At 36.4% G+C, this 5,140-nt stretch overlaps 1 pseudogene; it reads right to left on the bottom strand.

Moving 5' to 3' along the window:
* Positions 1–349: 349 nt before the first annotated feature.
* Positions 350–887, bottom strand: LOC133775227 (histone H3.3A-like; annotated as a pseudogene).
* Between the last annotated feature and the right edge of the window lie 4,253 nt (positions 888–5,140).

Here is a 5,140-nt window from a genome sequence, read left to right as displayed (position 1 = left end):
TATTTTAATAGCAAACTTACAGGAACAGCACAGAAGACAGACAACATTAAAAACATGTACTTGCATGTAGGACAACTCAGAAAAGTATAGTGAATGGATGGAATCTATGATAAAAATGCTACAAACACCATTTAGTTGCCGTCAATAAGAAATTTACTTGTTTTAAAAAAATCCAAATGCTGGCATTGTCCAGAAAAATTTAACAGGTTTATTTATAATTGTTATAAAGTTGAACTGCTGAAACTTGTTCACTGAAACATTTTGACTTGCATTAATGCTTTATGTCTCCGCATTTATATTAAAAATCCACACACAAATGAAAATGGAAAAACTGCCAATACCTATTTCTGTCCCCTATTTTCCACTCGCAATCATATACTTAGGTACCTTTTGACCCCATGGAAAAAAATATCTAACGTTCAGAACTACCAATAACAGGAAGAAGAGAAAAAAAATTTTTTTGAGAATGAAATGTTTCCCATCATAGTGGATTCTTAAGCACGTTCTCCACATATGCAACGTGCTAGCTGGATGTCTTTTGGCATAATTGTTACACGTTTGGCATGGATAGCACACAGGTTGGTGTCTTCAAAAAGGCCAACCAGATAGGCCTCACTTGCCTCCTGCAAAGCACCAATAGCTGCGCTCTGGAAGCGCAGATCTGTTTTGAAGTCCTGAGCGATTTCTCGCACCAGACGCTGGAAGGGGAGTTTGTCTGATTTCACGAAGTGCCACAGTACCGGGCCTGTAACGATGAGGTTTCTTCACCCCTCCATAGAGGGCACACTCTTTCGAGCGGCTTTTGTAGCCAGTTGCTTCCTGGGTGCTTTACCACCAGTCGATTTGCGGGCAGTCTGCTTTGTATGAGCCATGGTATAAAGACCTCCTTACTTACCCCCCCTTCTCCTTCTGCTGGAGCTCGGCGAGCGAGAGGCGGCGCTGGCGTTAGAGAGCGACGGCCCAGAACTTTCCAACAGTACATATTCTTCTCAATAGCCTATGGAACATTTCCCAGGATAGATCACATGGGTATAAGTTGAACCAAAGAAGTTAAATTATTAATGAAAGAAACTGAAGAGGACACAATGAAATAGAAAGACATTTTGCATTCATGGAGCAGAAGAATCATTATGATTAAAATGTACTCAGAATTTAAAGCAACTTTTAGATTTAATGCAATCTCTATCAAAATTCCAGTGACATTTTTCACAGAACTACAAAAAAAAAAAAACTGCTTAAATTTTTATGAAACAAAAAAGAACCCATATAGCTGAAGAAAAGAAAAAAAAAGAAAAAAAGCAGAAGTATTCAAGCACCTGAATTTAAATATATTACAAAGCATCAGTACTTAAAATGGTATGAAAACAGATGTATGGACAACCTAAAATAAACCCACACGTATACAGTCAACTGATCTTTGACAAGAAGATACATAGGAAAAAGGATAGACTTCTTTTTTTAATTTCTGGGAAAATTGAATAGTCACATGCTGAAGAATGAAACTAGAAATCTCTTATCCTATGCAAAAATCTGTTCAAGATGGATTAAAGACCTAAATGTGAAACCTGGAACTTTGCAACTATTAGAAGAAAACACTGCCAAAGTGCGTCAAGCCATTATAAAGGGCAAGGGTTTTCTGGATCAGATCAAAAAATATTACGAATAAATGTAAAAATAGACAAATGGGGGTTTCACCAAACTAAATTGCTTTCTCACAGCAAAGGAAATGAGCAACAGAGTGAACAGATAGCCAACAGAATGGGAGAAAATATTTGAAAACCATGTACGACAAGGAGTTTCAGAATATACAAAAACTCAAAGAATTCAATAGCCAAAAAATCCAATTAAAACATGGGTAGTATATGTAAATAGACTTCTCAAAGGAAGACATAGAAATGACAGATGGCTATATGAAACAATGCTCAATAGCACTAATCAGGGAAATGTAAATGAAAACTTCATTCAGGTACTATTAGCTGTCATCAATAATATAAGAGAAAACCAGTGTTGGCAAGAATGTGGAGAAAAGGGGTTCCTGGGGCCGGCGCCGTGGCTCACTTGGTTAATCCTCCACCTGCAGTGCCGGCATTCCATATGGGCACTGGGTTCTAGTCCCAGTTGCTCCTCTTCCAGTCCAGCTCTCTGCTGTGGCCTGGGAAGGCAGTGGAGGATGGCCCAAGTGCTTGGGCCTTGCACCTGCATGGGAGACCAGGAGGAAGCGCCTGGCTCCTGGCTTCAGATTGGCACAGTGTGCCGGCCGTAGCAGCCATTTTGGGGGGTGAACCAACGGAAGGAAGACCTTTCTCTCTGTCTCTCTCACTGTCTAACTCTGTCAAATAAATTAAAAAAAAAAGAAAAAGAAAAAGAAAAGGGGTTCCTTTGACACTGTTGGAGGAATGCATTTGTCAACCACTGTGGAAAACAGTATGGAGTTTCCTCAAAAACAAACAAAATCCCCACCAAAACTAAAGATAGAATTGCCTTATAGCCACCTATCCCTCTTGTGGGTGGATATCCAAGGGAAATGAAATCCGTTTAGTGAAGAGACATCCGCTTTGTGCTCTACTGTTAATAGTAGCTAAGAAATGGAAACAACGTAATTGTCCATCCATTGATGAATGAATAAAGAAAATGTGGTACATATACACAATAGGCTATTACTTAGCCATAAAAATATATGAAATCTTGCCATTTTCAACAACATGGATGGAATTGTAAGTTATTCTGTTAAGTGAAATAAGCTAAATGCAGAAAGACAAATATCACATTATCTTCATTTGTGGGGTCTAAAAATTAGGCACTCATAGAAGTTAAAAATATAATGATGTTTATATCTAAAAGGGAGTAGGAAGTCCTGGAGTTATGATGCACAGTAGAGTGACTAGATTATGTTAATGCACTATATAGTTGTTTGTTTTAAACAAAGAGGAGATGGTAATTTAGATGTTTTCAATATGAAGAAATATTAAATAGTTGAACTGGTAAGGGTGTTTGCCTGGACATTGCACAATGTTAATATGTAATGAAACATCACTTGGTGCCATGTGAATATAAAAAATACATTTTTTTCTTATTGCATTTCTTTTTACCTCTTTAAAAACAGATTTTCCATGTTTTTTTCAGTAGACATGCCTATGTATTTAGACTAACTTGATTAAGTATTATTTAGAACACTTGGGTGATAAAGACTCCATACTAATGATAAATATTTACTGTGTTCCTTGTATGCTTCTAGTTCAAAAACACAAAGATAATAAAAATCCTGAAATGTATAATTCTATAGTTTGAAACTCCTTTTCAATGACAAAATCAGCACTAGAGGAAATACCTAATTATATGGACAGTACAGATCTCAAGCAAGTGAAGACAGAATTCAGACCATTTTCCATGGAGTAGAAAAGTGGAAGTTGCAGACTAACACATATTTTCAAAACATGAAACTTAGTCTTTGATTTATTTAAAAGCACCATATGTTTATTGCACTATAATAAATTCATAGAGGACATATCCAAAAGAACATTTATGTATAAACTACAAGAGGTTGTTATCATAGGAGACTGTAACTACATCATCATCAAGGAATATGAGTTCAGAATGCATGCATCAAGGATATCATTAATGTGCAATCCGAATAGAAATGGCAACTTATAAATGTTCACATTTCTTTAGTAGTGACAATTAGAGATGTTATTGCTGCGTTATTGCTAAAATGATGTTCCCATTTTAGAAGATTCAGTTTCTTACAAAATTCCACACAATCTTGCCATTATATTTCTCTAAGATGTATTTGTACTCTAAGTTGCATGTTTAAAAATTATTTTTCCATAAAATTACAACAGCATCAGAACAAAGCTGTATCAAATTCCATGAACTAATTGGCAATTAAGTCCTAACATTTACCATAGTGGTAACAAAGTACGGATATAACAAAAAGGTATTTACTTGCATTTGGAAATACTTGTATAGGCTCATTGGGAAGTGATTTGGCTCGATTCGTTTTTCTTCACAAGCACAAAACTGCACATTTCAGCATTTAATAAGAATACTCAACACGTTAAACACTTTTTGCAAAGCTGTAAATGATGGCAATGACTATATGTATCAACTTGTTGCTGAGATGTTTTCATAAATCCAACAATTGAGCAGGTTGTATATAAGCAGCAGTAGCAGAATACCTCATTTTCCTTACCCAGTAAGACAGACAATGAAAGGAAATGTTGCTGAGTTTCTGCCCCATTGCTTTCTGATGTGTGTGTGTGTTCTGCAGAAACAAGAAGCTAAGGGAGCTATGTTTTGTCTGTGCCTGGAATATCGCTGGATTTTTCTCAAGGGGTTTCTGGATTCGGTTTCATTTAATCCTTTAATGTGCCTACATCATTATATGATTTTTACAGATCAGGAAAGTGGAACTCAGAATGATCAACCTAGAAAATGGAGGTCATCATGGGTTCTTGCTTCTGCTTTTCCCCACATCCAAACCGTTCTATCTTTATACCCTTGTGTGTTTTGAACCCCTCTTCTCTTCTACCCCTTGGAGGTCTTCACCTTATTTCATTTAGAGTAACGAACGAGCTTCCTATTTTTTCCCTTTGACTTCAGTCTTCATTTTCAATCAACCACAAAAAATGTTGATATAATACTGCATTGAAAATATGACAGAATATGCCATTTGCTTTCTTATAGCTCTGTAATGTCACGCCCTAGGCCCTAACACAGCATGCAAAAACTTCTACTACGTGGCTCCCAGCAGTTTCTCCATAACCACCCTCTCACGTCGTATGCGTTAATAAAGCAGAGATGTTGGAGGTTCCATTCAATACTGTTTTCTGCTTGTCTTTGCTATTCACTGTGTGACATCTCTTCTCATATGTTCTAGACATAGATCATGATCACTCCTTGTTTACCATTATATTCTCTCCAGGAAAATGTTAGTCTTTTAAAAAATCTAAGTGTTCCTCAAATATGTTTCCATAGTGTCCTATGCATAGCTCTAAGATTACTTACTGATTGCAGCAAATTATTCTTTGGCAATCCTATACATAAAATATGTGATTTAGAAATGTCTGTTTATGGTTATGAAGTAATTATTCATCCTGATTATGCATTTCTAAATCTGTCATGGTTTTTTATCAGAATCTCC

The sequence above is a fragment of the Lepus europaeus genome, chromosome 16 (genome assembly GCF_033115175.1).
Source record: "Lepus europaeus isolate LE1 chromosome 16, mLepTim1.pri, whole genome shotgun sequence".
Lineage (NCBI taxonomy): Eukaryota > Metazoa > Chordata > Mammalia > Lagomorpha > Leporidae > Lepus > Lepus europaeus.
This window is presented reverse-complemented; position numbering and strand designations above follow the sequence as displayed.